This window comes from Coenobita brevimanus, chromosome 112 (assembly GCF_032717465.1).
Source record: "Coenobita brevimanus isolate Jiangsu-jjx chromosome 112, ASM3271746v2, whole genome shotgun sequence".
Classification (NCBI taxonomy): Eukaryota; Metazoa; Arthropoda; class Malacostraca; order Decapoda; family Coenobitidae; genus Coenobita; species Coenobita brevimanus.
In genome coordinates, this window is record NC_137065.1 from 20,564,535 (window position 1) to 20,582,987 (window position 18,453).

The following is an 18,453-nucleotide window of genomic DNA, read 5'->3' on the forward strand; positions in this document are numbered from 1 at the left end:
TGACGTAGGAGTCACAGAAACAAGGGAGAAATTAAAAATGTTCTTTTTTTTTTTTTTTTTTTGCATCATAAGTACCATAGAGTTACATCGAGCCTTACGACTGAGTGAAAAAAAGAAAAATCGGAATATTTGCTCTTTATGAAGGTTCGTGTTACACTGTTTACCCTAACTTGTTAGGTAAAATCACTCCTAGTGAGAAGGAATATTAAGAAACATTTGACACCAAAAAAATTTATACGAGAAAGTATAAATACTATCGTACTACCGAGATATATATAATTAATTCTTTTTTTTTATTTATTCCTTATATCCGTGGACATGTACTGCATGACGGCTACAACATATGCAGGTTGAAAGAGTACTGTAGATTGTTTGGATATTTACGTTAGGTATAGGGTTATTTTTCACTTTCCTCATTTTGTAGTAGCAACTTTATACAAAAAAAAAAAAAAAAAATGGTCTTTTACTATAAAAGTATCTGCGTTAAGAATAATTTAAAATATTTTACGAGTGAAAGTAAAAACCGCATAATGGAGAGCGAAAACAGTAAATATACAACATACACAAAAGTATTCTACATTAATTGGGATTCACTTCCAATTCTATCAATATTTTGAAAATATCTTACTGTGAGAAGGTACCATCACGTAAAAAAAAGATAAATAACAAGGGTAAATGAGTTTCGTCTGATTAGAGCCGTGAAAAAAACCTAGAAACGAAAAGGTACAACAGACAAAATTTTGATCTATATAACAACGTCTTTAATTTCGCATTTCGAGCTACCTCTTCAAATTTAAAAAAGGGAATATTTTAGCAATTTGACGGTTCGTGTGATATCATTATCCAAATTTATCAAAGTAAGATCCCTCCGAACGACAATAAATCGTTTACATTAATTTTGTTAAGGTATTGATTATCAGATATATAAACATTATTACACAATTCATACACATGGATCCTTAGACACGCAGTTTTAATGCCCATGATTGTTCTTAGGTAAGTTCATGTTGCAGAACGTCGTACTTAAAGGTTATGTCTGTCGTGTTAGGAGTGAATGGAATAATGAGAGTTAAAAGTCATTAGGACTGGTAGCATCCTCGTCTAGGAGAGTTTAAACTATTTTTCTAGAGTGAATTCGGTATAATCATAAATGGGGACGTTATCGCTAAATATGGAACATTCACAAATTCTGTCCCTATAGATTGCGAGACTTCCAGTTATATTAAAAAAAAAAAAAAAAAGAATGACATTTCTGGGGTCGAATATTTAATATTCAAGAAACACATAACACCAAATCGATTGACACGTAAAAGAGCTGGCATCTGACGTGTTTAAGAACAATATAATAAGTTTGAATTGATTTGGGGGTCACGGAGTCAAGCGAGAAACTTCGAATGAATATTCCTTTTTATCTGCGCAGAACCACTTTAAAAATACAAGAAGCCATAATAATACATGGAAAAAGGAAAAAAAATATTTGCATTATATAAAGGTTCGTGATACAGCATTAGCCGCAATTCCTTAGGGAAAATATGTCTAAAGTGTTATACCTGGTGAGAAGGATTATTGATTCACTGTTGAATCCATCCCAAATATTTATACGAGAAAGTATTGATAATGTCGGAATACAGATATATATATATATACTTTTATACCAATTATGAAAATTTTTCGTCTCCGTAGACATGACAGCAACAAAAAATGCAGGTTGATCGATGACCAAATGAACTGTATTAATGACGTCTGGAGATTGTTTGGATTTTTACGTTCGGTTAAGGGTCATTTGTGACTTTCTTAATTGGTAGTGGTTACATTAGACAACATGATGGTCAAGTTGTTTTAATACGATAAAAGCATTTGCATTAGGAAAATTAAACTTGAGCAGCCCTACATGTGCATAATTGACGGCGAAAACACTAGAAATGCAACATCAACAAATCTACTCAAAATCAGCTGGAAAATACTTCTCATTGTATCTAAAATTGAGAGAACATTTATTCCTGTGTGAAAATACACCCTTAAAGAAAAATAAATCAGTAAAATGGCTGAATGAGGTAATATGTAAGATGTCGATTCATATGTAAAGAAGGCTGGCATTTGAATGGTTTTAACACAAATAGTTTCGTCTGATTAGAGACTTGAAAATATCTTGATACTTTAGAGATCCACAGGATAAAATTTTCATCTATATAACTAGTGCGTAAAGTGGCATTTTGAGCCGCTAGTTTAAAAAAAAAAAAAAGGAATATTTTCACAGTATGAAGGTTCGTGCGATATCAATATCCATATTTACCAAGGTAATATCGTTCAGAGAGGCAATACCTCGTTTATAGCAACAATTCTTACGTACTGATTATCAGTTATATATTAGTAGGAAAAACTAAATACATAGCCGGACTGAGATATACAATTCAAAAAGATTACTTGGTTCCTCATATACGCAGTTTTATTGTTGATTGGTCTAAAAACAATTCATTCTGCAGAGCGTCGAACAGAAAGGTTGATTCTTCCGTGTTGAGATTAACTGGATTTTCATTTTTCGAGTTTCTCTTTAATACATCCTGACCGCGACTTCACAGATAGAAGGTAGTGCTTATTGTGAAGTAGTTGGGGCTCATATCATCAGCTTCTGGGAGAGTAAATAACTATTTTACAGGAATGATTTCTATATGAACTTAGTTTACGTAGAAATCGCTAAATATGTAACTTCCACAAATGGACTGAAAATTAACTGCGACACTGTCCCAGTTATTTCCAAAACTTAGATATCCTTTCTGAGAACGAAAAATTATCATTAAAGAACCATTTTAAAAAATCAATTGACAGGTACAGGCAGCTTGCATCTGAGGTTATTAAGAACAGTACATTTACATTGACAGAAACAAGGGAGAAACTTAAAATGAGGTTTCCTTTTAATTTGGAACATTAGTACCATAAAGTTACATGGAGCCTTGCGACTGTGAAAAAATAAAAAATCGGAATATGTGCTCTTTATGAAGGTTCGTGTTATACCATTTACCCCAACTCATTATGTAAAATCACTTCAAACCGTCATGCCTAGTGAGAAGGAATATTAAAAAACCTTTGACTCTGACCAAAAAATTTATGAGAAAGTATAAATACTATCGCAATACCGAGATATATATAATTAATTACCTTTTTTGAATTTATTCCTTATATCAGTGGACATGTAGTGCGTGACAGCTACAAAATATGCAGGTTGAAGGAGCACTGGAGATTGTTTGGATTTTTAAGTTAAGTACAAAGTTATTTGTGATTTTCCTCATTTGTAGTAGCAACTTTACATTAAAAAAAAAAAAAAAATGGGCAAGTTCTTCTTCGCTGTAAAAGCATCAGCGTTAGCAATAATTTAAAAATATTTTACATGAGTGAATGTAAAAACCGCATAATGCAGAGCGAAAACAGTAAATATACAACATACACAAAAGTACTCTACATTAGGTATGATACACTCCCCATTCTATGTAAATTTCTAAACACATTTACTGTGAGAACGAACCATCTCGGAAAAAAAAGATAACAACGGTAAATGAGTTAATACGTAGGATGAAATCTATTCAAATGTAAAGAAGGCTGGCATTTGGACGGTTTAGGGCCAAAGAATTTCCTCTGATTAGAACCGTGAAAAGAACCTAAAAACGAAGAGGTACAGTTGCGAGCAGATGACTCGAGGCCACCTAGTCCACCAACATGCTGTTTTTTCTGGTAACAGTGGTGGGTATGAACTTGACCGAGGTTCAGTCGGCTGCTCTGTCGAAACAAACCCAGTGATAATTTGTCAATGTGTTGTTCTAACTGGTCCCCAGTCAATATCATGCAAGTAAACGTATTATACTGATAATGATTAATTTGTCATACACATGGTAGATATATTTATAACCATAATATTACAACCTAGGCGTCCAAATAGTGGTGCGTTCATTCATGCGAGACACACGGGTATCGGTAGATTTATTTTGTTCGTCTATCGTCGTGAACCAAACAACCTCTACCAGTTTTTAAGAGACATGCCGTAGGATTATCAGCTTCCCCGCAACCTAGCATGATCACAAATAATTCGTGATGCCCTGCTCCCCGCCTCGTCAACCTGAGACACATAAACCTGTTATCAGCGAATCTGATGCAACTGGGAGAGTTAAAGGTGCATACCACAGTTATTGCTATAGAAGGGGAAGCAGGAGGTGGGACTGAGGAGAATGGTGGGTGAGGAAGGGTTGGGAGGAGGAGGAGGATGTGGGCGTGAAGAGAACGATGGGTGAGGAAGGGTGGGGAGGAGGAGTTGGAGGGCCTGGGAGAGAGGAGGACAATGGGTATGAAAGGGTGGGGTCGAGGTGGGAGATCTACTTTCAGGGCAGTAAGGTTGGCTATCCTGTATCAATTATTGGAAATACAACTGTATATATATATATATATATATATATATATATATTGGCAAAGAGGTAACCAATGCCACCCGCCCCCCCTTCCATCAGACGTCCCACCTCGTCCCTCCCTTCCTCACCCACAATCCTTCTTATAACTCCCACATCCCCCTCCCCCTGTTCCGCATACTATGGTGTGAACCTTTAACTTTCCCACCTGCTTCGAATTCAAAGGTCGACGAAAATGATGTTCACGGTGAGGGATGACTGGCATGACGGTATTTTTGTGATAATAATGCTAGGTTGCGGGGAAACGATAACCCAACGGCATATCTCTTGAAAACTGGTAAGGGTCGTTTGGTTCATGACGATGGTCGAACAAAAAAAATCACTACCGATACCCGTGTGTTTCACATGAATGAATGAACCACTACTTGGAAGCCTATGTTGTAATACTATGGTTATAAATATATCTACCATGTGTATGACACGTTAATCATTATCAGTATAATACGTTTACTTGCATTATACTGATTGGAGACCAGTTAGAACTGCACATTGACAATTCATCACTGAGTTTGTTTCGCCAGAACAGCCGACTGGGTCTCGGTTAAGTTCATAGCTACTACTGTTGCCAGATGAAAAAACAAACATGTTGGTGGACTAGGTGGCCTAAAGTCATCTGCTCGCAACTGTACAACTAACATAATTTTGATCTGTATAACATCTTCAAAATCGCATTTCGAGCTTCCTATTAAAATTTAAAAAATGGAATATTCTCGCAGTATTTTGTTCGTGTGATATCATTATCCAAATTTATCAAAGTAAAATCACTCCGAACCACAATAAATCATTTACATTAATATTATGGTATTAATTATCAGTTGTGTTTGCCGTGTTAGGAGTGAATGGAATAATGAGAGTAAAAAGTCATTAGGACTGGTAGCATTCTCGTCTAGGAGAGTATATAAATTTTTAATATTCCTAACGCAAATCCTTTTACCGTATTAAAACAACTTGACCATAATGTTGTCTGATTTAACCACTGACAATGAAGAAAGTCAGAAATGACCCTTTACCGAATGTAAAAATCTAAGCAATCTCCTGATGACATCTTTCAAACTGCACTTTTGGTTGCTGTCATGTCTACGGGGATGAAAAATTGTCATAATTGGTAAATAAGTATATATGGGATAGTCAACAGTGAATCAATAATCCTTCTCACCACTTTAGACATATTTTCCCTAAGGAATTGCGGCTAATGCTGTAACATCAAGATTTATATAATGCATTTTTTTTTTCCTTTTTCCATGAATTATTATGCCTTCTTGTAATTTTAAAGTGGTTCTGCGCAGATAAAAAGGAATAATCATTCGAAGTTTCTCGCTTGACTCCATGACCCCCCAAATCAATTCAAACTTACTGTATTGTTCTTAAACACGTTAGATGCCAGCTCTTTTACGTGTCAATCGATTTGGTGATATGTGTTTCCTAAATATGAAATTTTCGACCCAAGAAATGTCATTTGTTTCTTTGATATAACTGGAACTGTCTCGCCATCAATATAGAGAGAATTTGTGAAAGTTGCATATTTAGCGATAACGTCCCCATATATGATTTTACCGAATTCATTCCTGTAAAATTGTTTTGAACTCTCCTAGACGAGGATGCTACCAGCCCTAATGACTTTTTACTCTCATTATTCCATTTACTCCTAACACGGCATACACAACCTTTAAGTACGAAGTTCTGCAACATGAACTTTTTTTTAGAAAAATCACGACAATAAAACTGCGTATCTGAGGATACAAATAATTTTTATGAATTGTATATCTCAGTACGGCTATATATATATATATATATATATATATATATATTTCACAATAATATCTGATAATCAACACCTTAACAATATTAATTTAAACGATTTATTGTCTTTCGGAGTGATTTTACTGATAAATTTGGATAATATCACACGAACCGACATAATGCGAGAATATTCCATTTAAAAAAAAAAAAATTGAACAGGAAGCATGGCACGTTGAGTACACCGCTTCCCGTCCGATCAGCGAAGTTAAGCAACTTTGGGTCTGGTTAGTATTTGGATGGGTGACCGCCTGGGAACACCAGATGCTGTTGGCATAGCGTTCTCCCTACGTGTCAAGTGGGGTTTGTGGAGGATTAGTGCCCCTCCCTGTAAAACAATTAACTCTAAGCCCTTGGCCACCCCATTTGGGATACATGGCTTCTGGCAATGGATGGATGGATGGAACAGGAAGCTCGAAATGCGACTTTAAACATGTTGGTATACAGATCAAAATTGTCTGTTGTACCTCGTCGTTTTTAGGTTCTTTTCACGGCTCTAATCAGAGGAAACTCTTTGGCCCTAAACCGTCCAAATGCCAGCCTTCTCTACATTTGAATAGATTTCATCCTACGTATTAACTCATTTACCGTTATTTATATTTTTTTTTTCGGAGATGGTATGTTCTGACAGTGTTTAGAAATTTACATAGAATGGAGAGTGTATCCCACCTAGAGTACTTTTGTGTATGTTGTATATATACTGTTTTCTCCCTCAATGATACGTTTTCACAATCACTCAAATATAACGTATTTTAATTATTTCCAGCGCCGATGCTTTTAACGTAAATGAGAATTTGACCATTTTCTTTTTTTTTTTCGATTAAGTTCCTAGTACAATTAACGAAAATCAAAAATAAACTTGTACCAAACGTAAAAATCCAAACAATCTCCAGTGCTCCAACCTGTATATTTTCTTGCTGTCATGTACTGCATGTCCAAGAATGTACGGAATAAATTCATATATGTAATTAAATACATATATCTCGGTATTCCGATAGTATTAACAATTTTTCGTAGACATTTTTTGGTCAGAGTCAAATGTTTCTTAATATTCCTTCTCACTAGGTATTATGGTTTGGAGTGTTTTAACTAACGAGTTCGGGTAAATGGTGTAACACGAACCCTCGTAAAGAGCAAATATTCCTTTTTTTTTTTCTTTTTTTTTTCACTAAGACGTGTCTCCATGTAACTTTATGGTACTAATGCTTGAAATTAAAAGGAAACCTCATTTTAAGTTTCACCCTTGTTTCTGTGACTCCCACGTCAATGTAAATTTGCTGTTCTTAATAACCTCAGATGCAAGCTGCCTGTACATGTCAATGAAATTTTTAAAATGGTTCTTTAATGATAATTTATCGTTCTCAGGAAGGTTTTCCGACTTTTGGAAATAACTGGGACAATGTTGCAAGTAATTTTTAGTCCATTTGTGGAAGTTACATATTTAGCGATTTCTACGTAAAATAAGTTCATTTAGAAATCACTCCCGTAAAATAGTTATTTACTCTTCAACAAGCGGATGCTATGAGCTCCGACTACTTCACAATATCTGTGAAGTCCCATCCAGGATGCATTAAAAAAAGAATTGAAAAATAAAAATCCAGTTAATCTCAAAACTCTTTCGTGGCAGTTCGACGCTCTGCAACGTCATTTGTTTTTAGATCAAAGATCAAAAATAAAACTGAGTTTATGAATTGTATAACTCAGTCCGGCTAATATTTAATTATTTCTACTAATATATAACTATAAAAGAATTATTGTCTTTTTGAGCGATTTTACCATGGTAAATATGGATATTGATATCGCATGAACCTTCATGATGAGAAAATATTCCCTTTTTATTTAAACAGGGGGATCAAAATGTCACTTTAAGGCAGTAATTATACAGATGATAATTATATCCTGTGGATCTGTAAAATTTCAAGATGTGTTCAAGTCTCTAATAAAACAAAACTAATTGGGTTAAAACCAATCAAATGCCAGCCTTCTTTATATATTAATCGATTTACTCTTACATATTACCTCATTTAGCAATTTTACTGATTTATTTTTCTCCATGGGTGTATTTTCACACCAAAAAAAATCTTCTCAATTTTAGGTACAATGAGAAGTATTTTCCAGCTGATTTAGAGTAGATTTGTTGATGTTTCATTTCTAGTGTTTTCGCCGTCAATTATTCACATTTAGGACTGCTCAAGAGTATCAATTTTTAATTTTCCTAATGCAAATGCTTTAACCGTATTAAAACAACTTGACCATCATGTTGTCTAATGTAACCACTACCAATTAAGAAAGTCACAAATGACCCTTTACCGAACGTAAAAATCCAAACCATCTGACGGCATTAATACAGTTCATTTGGTCATGTTTTAACCTGTATATTTTGTTGCTGTCATGTCTACTGGGATGAAAAATTGTCATAATTGGTAAAAAGTATATATATCCGTATTCCGACATTATTTATACTTTTTCGTATAAATATCTGGGATGGAGTCAACAGTGAATCAATAATCCTTCTCACCAGGTATAACACTTTAGACATATTTTCCCTAAGGAATTGCGGCTAATGCTGTATCACGAACCTTTATATAATGCAAATATTTTTTTTCCTTTTTCCATGAATTATTATGGCTTCTTGTATTTTTAAAGTGGTTCTGCAGAGATAAAAAGGAATAATCATTCGAAGTTTCTCGCTTGACTCCATGACCCCCAAATCAATTCAAACTTACTGTATTGTTCTTAAACACGTTAGACGCCAGCTCTTTTACGTGTCAATCGATTTGGTGTTATGTGTTTCCTAAATATGAAATTTTCGACCCAATTTATATATATATATATATATATATATATATATATATATATATATATATATATATATATATATATATATATATATATATATATATATAACTGTCTCGCAACCAATATTCAGAGAATTTGTGAAAGTTGCAGCGATAACGACCCCATTTACTCCAGTAAAATTGTTTTGATCTCTCCTAGACGAGGATGTCACCAGTTCTACTGACTTTTTACTATTCCATTCACTGCTAACACGGCAGACACAACTTTTAAGTACGACTTTCTGCAACATGAACTATTTTAGAACAATCATGGACAATAAAACTGCGTATCCGAGGATCTAAGTAATGTTTATGAATTGTGTATCTCAGTACAGCTATATATATATAGTGTTTCCTAATAATAAATATATCTTATAATTAATACCTTAACAATATTAATGTAAACGAATTATTGTCTTTCCGAGTGATTTTACTTTGATAAATTTGGATGATATCACACGAACCGTCATACTGCGACAATATTCCATTTTTTAAATTTGAACAGGAAGCTCGAAATGTGACTTTAAAGATGTTGTTATACAGATCAAAATTGTCAGTTGTACCTCTTCGTTTTTAGGTTCTTTTCACGGCTCTAATCAGACGAAACTCTTTGGCCCTAAACCGTCCAAATGCCAGCCTTCTTTACAATTGAATTGATTTCATCCTACCTATTAACTCATTTACCATTGTTACTTATCTTTCTTTTCCGAGATGGTACGTTCTCACAGTAAATGTGTTTCGAAATTTACATAGAATGGGGAGTGTATCCCACCAAATGTAGAGTACTTTTGTGTCTGTTGTATATTTACTGTTTTCGCTCTGCATTATGCGGATTTTACATTGACTCATGTAAAATATTTTAAATTATTCCTAAAGCAGATGCTTTTACCGTAAAGATCAACTTGCCCATTTTCTTTTCTTTTTTTTTTTATAAAGTTGCTACTACAAATGAGGAAAATCACAAATAACTTTGTACCTAACTTAAAAATCCAAACAATCTTCAGTGCTCCTTCAACCTGCATATTATGTAGCTGTCATGCATTACATGTCCACGGATATAAGGAATAAATTCAAAAAAAGTAATTATTTATATATATCTCGGTATTGCGATAATTTTTATATTCTCATAAATTTTTTGGTCAGAGTCAAAGGTTTCTTAATATTCCTTCTCACTAGGTATGACGGTTTGAAGTGATTTAACATAACGAGTTGGGGTAAATGGTGTAACGCGAACCTTCATGAAGAGCAAATATTCCGATTTTTCTATTTTTCAGTCAGTCGTAAGCCTCGATGTAACTCTGTGGCACTTATGATGCAAATAAAAAGGAAACATTTTAAGTTTCTCCATTGTTTCTTTGACTCCCATGTTAATGTAAATTTACTGTTCTTAAAAACCTCAGATGCAAGCAGTCTTTTCGTGTCAATCGATTTTTTGCAATGGTTCTTTAATAATAATTTTTCGTTCTCAGAATGGTTTTCTGAGTTTTGGAAATAACTGGGACTGTGTCGCAAGTAATTTTGAGTCCATTTGTGGAGGTTGATTATTTAGCGATTTCAACGTAAAATGTTTATTTAGCAATCAATCCCGTAAAATAGTTATTTACTTTCCCAGAAGCGGATGCTATGAGCCCCAACTGCTTCACAATATCTGTCAAGTCGCTACTAGGATGCAAAAAAAAATCTAAAAATAAAAATCCAGTTAAATTCAACACTTCAGTGACAGTTCGACGCTCTGCAATATGAATTGTTTTTAGACCAATCATCAAAAATAAAACTGCGTATATTAGGAACCAAGTAATCTTTATGAATTGTATATCTCAGTCCTGCTAATTTTAATTTTTTCTTCTAATATATAATTACAAACGATTTATTGCCTTTTTGAGCGATTTTACCTTGGTAAATATGGATATTGATATAGCACGAACCTTCATGTTGAGAAAATATTCTTTTTTTTTTTATGGCGGCTCAAAATGCCACTTTAATTTAGTAGTTATATAGATGAAAATCATATCCTGTGGATCTCTAAAATTTCAAAATGTGTTAAAGTCTCTAATCAAACGAAACTAATTGTTGTAAATATATTCAAACATATGAATCGACTTCATCTTACATATTACCTTAACAATTTTACTGATTTATTATTCTCCAAGGGTGTATTTTCACACCGGAATAAATGTTCTCTCAATTTTAGATAATGAGCAGTATTTTCCAGCTGATTTAGTTTAGATTTGTTGATGTTACATTTCTTGTGTTTTCGCCGTCAATTATGCACATTTAGGACTGCTCAGGTATATGAATTTTTAATTTTCCTAACGCAAATACTTTTACCTTATTAAAACAACTTGATCATTATATTGTCTGATGTATCCACTACCAATGAAGAAAGTCACAAATGACCCACTACCTAACAAAATTTGAAAATTTTCAGTCGATATTAATACAGTTCATTCAGTGTTCCTTTAACCTGCATTTCTTGTATCAATCATGCACTATATATTTAGGGAGATGAAGTATAAAGCCATAAATGGTAATTATATTTATTTCTGTATTGTAAGAGTATTTATAGGTTCTCGAATAAATTTTTGCGTGAGTCAAAAGCTCACGAAGTATGACACTTTTGAGAGATTTCACCAAAGGACACGAACCTTCATAATGTGCAATTATTTTCTTTTTCTTTTTTTACATTCATTCGTAAGGATCGATCTAATTTTCAAGTGCTTCTTCTGCAGATTAAAAGTAATACTGATTCGAAGTTATCCGCTTGATTCGATGACCCCTAAACACCTCATATGCCAGCTCTCTTTACGTGTCAATCAATTTTTGTTATGTTTCTTAAATGTGAATTTTTCGCCCCCAGAAAGATCTGAGTTTTGGAAAGAACTGGGAGTGTTGCAATGAATTTTGAGTACGTTTGAGGAAGCTGCATGTTAGGCCATTTCGACCAAAAATATGTTTATACAGAAATCACTCCAGCAAAATAGTTTTGAACTACCCACAAAGCAGATGCTACCAGCCGTAGCTAGTTCCCAATTGGCACTACCTTTTGAAGTCACGGCTAGGGTGAAAAAAAAAAAAAAAAAAAAAAAGGACATTGGAAAATAAAAATCCAGTTAATCTCAACACGGCAGACACAGTAGTTCAGGTCGGCGGTCCTGCAACATGATATTTTTAGACCCACGATGAACCATAAAACTGCGTATGATGTGAACCAAGTAATGTTTGTAAATTGTATATCTCAGTATGGCTATGTATTTGATTTTTCCTAATAATATATATCTAGTAATCAATATCTACACAATTTTCTTCTAAACAATTTATTGCCTGAGTTATTTTATCTTGGAAAATATTGATAATATCACACGAACCGTTATATTGCAAGATTATTCTATTTTTACATTTTGATCAGGAGGCTCAAGGTGCCACTTTAAAGCCATAATTACAACTAAAAATAATATCCGTTTTATCTCTTAATTTCTAATTTGATTTCACGTCCCTAATCAGACGGAACTCTTTAGGCTTAAACCCCCAAAGTTCGATTTCATCTTAAGTATTACCTCATTTAGAGTTTTTACTTTTTTCCGAGACTATTTTTTCGCACCGTAAGAAATGTTTCTGAATTTTTGATACAATTGGGAGTTTCCCAGCTAATTTAGAGTACATTTGTGGAAGTTGCATATTTAGTGTTTTCGCTCTAAATTATACAGTCTTATGGATCACAAGTATAATAGTTTTGAATTATTCCTAAAGCAGATGCTTTTAGGTTAACAAAAAAAACTTTGCCATTTATTTATCTGGTTACCACTGCAAAGTGACGTAAAAATCCAATCTCCAGACGACATTACTACAGTTCATTCAGTATTCCTTCACCCTGAATTTTTTATAGTGCACTATATGTCTACGGCGACGAGGATTAAAATTATAAGTTATAATTCATTATATGTCGTTATTGCGATACTCTTTATACTTTCTCGTATAAATGTTCGGGTGAGAGTCAAAACCTCATCAATATTTCTTCTCACGAGGTATCAAATTTCAAGAGATTTTACCTGATGCCGTGGTTCTTAACCTTTTTGCTACCACGCCCCCTTCAGTTGTTGGTCCTTTCCTCCACGCCCCCATCGCATCTTCAACCAAATTGATAAAATTCCCTCCAAGATTTTTAGGAAAAACTGAAAAAAGGGGTGCTTTTATTCTTTACTGAGCATGATTTCTGTGCAGACAATATACCCACCATATTTTATGAGGTTACTTTCTTACCAGTTTTATGCGATACTTGACACTGTGTCTTAGCTAAAAGATCTTGAATGCCTGGTGGAATGCCAGAGGGTGCACAATGTAAATCCCCTTCACCCTTCAGCCGGTTTCTGTACTTCATCTTGAGGCTTCACGATTCTTAGCTATATCTGGGAAGTATCTGATGAATTCTGCTTTCAAGTCAGATTTTTTTTTTTTTTCTGAGAATCAAGGTAACTGTTAATGAGAGCAGAATCCAAGTTACTAAAACTGGCCGTATTTCCATCCTGAATTCGACATTTCCAGAGGTCGAGTTTGGCCATGAAGACTCGAATGGGGTCGTGGTGCATGATGATGTTTTTTCCTCGTACTTTAAGGTTGACTGCATTCAGCTCTTCGAAGACGTCCACCAGGTACGCTAGAGATAGCAGAAAACCTTCAGACTGGAACTTATGAAGACCTGACTTCTGCTGTGAATCTAGAAATATTGCTACTTTTTCTAGTAGTTCATAAAGCAGTCCTAGGATGTTATGTATTTTCTTAATAATCATCTCGATATTAGCAACGCTCTTGTTAAGAGAATTACATATATAATTAGAGAAATTCCTACTTTTTCCCCCGGGATCGCGCCCCCCCTAGAATTTGCTCACGCCTCCCAGGTTAAGAACCTCTGACCTAAGGAAATGTGGCTTATGGTGTAACACGAACCTTCATAATGTGCTAGTATTTTTTTTTTTTTTTTAACATTCAGGCACAAGCCTCGATTAAATTTTTAAGTGCTTCACTGCAGGTAAAAAAGAATACTTATTCGAAGTTTCTCGCATGCTCGGGTGACCCCCAAATCAATTCATATCTATTGTTCTTGAACAAATCAGATGCCAGCTCTCTTTACGTGTCAATCAATTTCTTGTTGTATGTTTCCTAAATGTAATTTTCTGACTCAGAAATGTCTTCTGAGTTTTGGAAATAGCTAGGACTGTTTTGCGATCAATTCTGAGTACAGTACATTTGTGGAAGTTCCAAATTTAGCGATTTCGACCATAAATATGTTAATACCGAAATCAATCTATCAATCATTTCCTGTGACACCCCACGGGATGCATTGGGCCTCGATGAACTCTCTCCACCAATGTTTGTCTCTTGCCATCTCCTTCAGGTCCCACCAATACTCCTCTCCTGCTTCTCTTTTCATTGTCATCAACCAGGTTTCCCTCGGCCTACCTCTGCTTCTTCTTCCACTAGCAGTCCACTCTGGCACATTCTGTATTACACCGCCTTCTTTTCAATATATGTGCATTCCAGAGACACTCACATTCATCAACTGGTTCCACTCTTGTAATATCCCTTACTCTTTTATTTGTAACTCCGTCTCGCCACTTTACCCCAAGAATCCTTCTCAGTATTTTATTCTGAAATCCCAATACTTTTTGATCTGTTGCAATTGTACGTTGAGCAGTGATGTTTGCAAGGCACTATGTGAGTTTGAGCAATTTAATAAATGCTTCCTTTATACTCGTTTAAATATCTGACCATGGTTATATCAGTATGGTGGTAAGGTACGCTCCAACAAATGAGGCTGCTGGTAAAATGAGGGATGACTTATGAGAAGATGCAGGATGTAGTGAAAAGAGTGGCAAGATATGTGTTAGTTTGCATTGGTGATTTTAATGCAATTACTGGTAGTAGGTGGGATGACTTTGAAGACTGTATGGGTAAGGAGGATGTTGGTATAAGAAACGAAAATGGGGTGCGATTTGAAAGATTTTGTTTGGCAAATGACCTTACGATTGGTGGAACTATCTTTGAGCACAGAAAAATACATAAAACTATTTCAATTTCACCATGTGGTAAATATTGTAACCAAATTGACCACATTGCAATTAGCAGAAGGCATAGGAGTTATCTGCAAGATGTTTGCATAAGGAGGGGGGGAGGATATAGGTAGTGATCATCAACATGTTGTCAAAGATTATAATAGAACTTAAGAGAAACGTTAATGGTATTTGTACAGGAGGTAATAAATATGATTTTGATGAGCTGGTAAATGATGAGAACACGAAGGAAAAGTTTCGGTGGGAGTAAAAGAGGTTTTGCATGAGAGTGCTAAGGTTACTATTAAGAAAAAGGGAAAAGCGAGAAGGAAAAAGTGGATGTCAGATGAAACATGGAATACAATTCAGAAAAGGCCAGGTAGTTGAAATAGAGCAAAGTACCGGAGTTTACAAACTGGAGTAAAAAGACTCGTTAGACGTGATAAGAGGAGGTTGTATGATGAAAAGCCTACTCCTTGGTAATGATTTCCATCACTCTGACCAGAAACCAACACAGTAATACAATCTTCCAATTCATATTATCAGCTCCAAGCAACCTCGTTTCTGTAAGAGCACAAATATCTATATTGTATTCCTTGAACATTGAAATAAGTTCTTCCATTTTACAAGCCTGATTGAGAGTTTGAACATTCCATTTTCCTATTCTTAAGGTTCCTTTTGGATTAATGGAATTCTTAGCACCCCCTGCCCACTTAAGGACTGCACGGAACTGAAGGCCATTGCTTCATAACCAGAGTTCATCAAGATTTCTTAGGCAGAAAAATATTTTACCCTGGAGCCAATGCCAGTGGCTCGCAGGAACCAGACAGTGGAGAGAGGACATTACCTAAAAGAAAATAAAATGCAGAGGGTTAGGACAAAGTACATGGGAAAAAGAGACAGCAAAAAGAATGTAGGTAAAAATTTCCCTTTTAGTTGCCTCTTACGACAAGCAGGAAATATTGGGGAAGTATTCTATCCCCATTCTCCAGTAAAATAGTAAGAAAGTTTTGAACTATACCAGTAAAATAGTTTTGAACTACCCCCAAAGTGGATGCTATCAGCCATAACTTGTTCTCAATTGGCACTACCTTTTATCCGTGAAGTGACGGCCGGAATGAACTAAAAAAAAAAAAAAAAAAAAACGCAAATTAAGAATCCAGTTAATCTCAATACGGTAGACGCAGCACTTCAGGTCGACGCTCCTGCAACATGATTTTTTAAGACCCATCATGAACAATAAAACGTCGTATGTGAAGTCCAAGTACTGTTTATAAATTGTATATCAGTATATTTAGTTTTTCCTAATATATATATATATGATAATGCGTAACAATTTTCTTGTAAATGATATATTTCCTTTGGGAGTTATTTTACCTTGGTAAACATGGATACTCTTATCAGACTAACAATCATACTGCGAAAATATTTTATTTTTAAATTTGATCAGGAGGCTAAAAATGAAACTTTTAAGCTCCAGTTATAGTTAAAAATTATATCCGTCTTATCTTTAAATTTCCAAATTGTTTTCATGTCTATCAGACGAAACTTTCTGGGCTCAAACCATCAAAATGCCAGCCTTCATTACCTGTGAATCGATTTCATCTTACGTATTTCCTCATTTAGACTTGTTACTGATTTTTTTTTTATCCAAAACGGTGTCAGGACTCCATATTATAAATACGAATGATAATAGCATGATGGATAGATCGATATAGATATAGAAGCAGCAAGCCAGGGGATGAGATGGGTAGTGTCAGCGAGATTCAAGCAATGGTAAACATGCTTACACATTCTTACTCAAGGAATGCTTAATAGGCACACGACAGCACCTCGTGACCATACACACATACACACATACTCACACACAGGCTTCTAGAAACTTCACATCAGTTTATTCCACGTGACACAACCCCTGCTAAAATGAGAATATAGGAACCAGAGCTCAGAAGGAGACAAGCCATAGAGACGAAAGGAGTAGGGAGAAGGTGGCTGGCAACGTTGGACCGGCAGGTAATGGAGAGAGTGAACAAGAAGAGGGGTCCAACTAGACTTAGTATATTGTCTCTGTAATACATATGCTGCTCGGCTTAGACTTTCTCTGAAGATAATAAATCAAGATCAACTCCCTGTATTCATCTTTAACTCCTCCTGCTCTTCACTTAACTCAAGACTCACCTATTACAAGAATTAAGAGTTACATTAAATGGTGGCATCCTACGAGTCTACAAGCCTGCGAGTCCACACGCCTACGAGTCTACGAGTCTACAGTAGCAATGACAAGTTATGAGTGAGGATCAACAATCTCTACGATTAATTACAAATAACAGGTCTACAGTACAACTCTATAATCTTCTTCACACAACTTCAAGCAGCAGCAAGAAGAATAAAAAACAAAACAAGTAAACGAAAAGCAAGAACAAAGCAACAAGCACTAGAACCCCTCCGCTCTTTCCTGCCGCCCCCAACCTTCTTCGCTGACGCAGAGGTCAAGACGACACGGCAAAACACCAGAGCCACATTTATAACGCGTCTTACATTTCCTCACTCAGGTTACTTATTGTTACTCAGTTACCCACCACAGCTACCAGTGTGGGAAGCCCACATCACCACATGTATCTGCTGAGATGACGTCACCATGCGTGTTTGCTGAGATGACGCCACGCGAATCAGTGTGTGACTGACACCAGGCACTTCTCACCCACTACTCGTTACTCATTATTCACATACCTCCTACTCATACTCATTTATTTCCACAGTATTGAGTGGGATTTCGACGTTCTATGGTGAGGTTCGCCTGTGAGTACATCTGTTAACCACTACATTCATCAGGCTATGGAATTTCCTGAGTAATATCGTCCATCAACACAGCCCTAGAATTATCAAGTGGAGATCTTCATTCAACTCTGCGTTTATCTTCCGAGATCGACAGCTGCTTTCAACTCGCCTTTCCGAAAGACCATCTGTATCAAGTGGGTGTAATTATACTTACTCATTTCTTCTCAGTGTTTAAATTAGGTACAATCACCTCCTTTACTTATTTTTATATATACATTTATACACTCACTATCTATCATTCATTACAACTCATTTATTCATCTATTTAGTTAGGATATAAACAAAAGATGTATTTCATAACACCATACCTGAGCAATATGAATTCTTTTTAGCTGAGTGATATGACAGGAATATTTTCACCTCCACCCGTGTTAGTACCAGATGATACACAGTTAGCGCCCACTGCAGATACACAATTAGGAGAGCACTGGGGCAACACACCCACCCCACAAAGTTCACCGCAAAGTAAAGATAAAGAAACCAATA

The 18,453-nt window shown here is 35.3% G+C and overlaps 1 pseudogene; it reads left to right on the top strand.

The window, feature by feature from the left end:
- The first annotated feature begins 6,405 nt into the window (after nucleotides 1–6,405).
- On the top strand, nucleotides 6,406–6,521 carry LOC145418182 (5S ribosomal RNA; annotated as a pseudogene).
- Nucleotides 6,522–18,453: the final 11,932 nt, after the last annotated feature.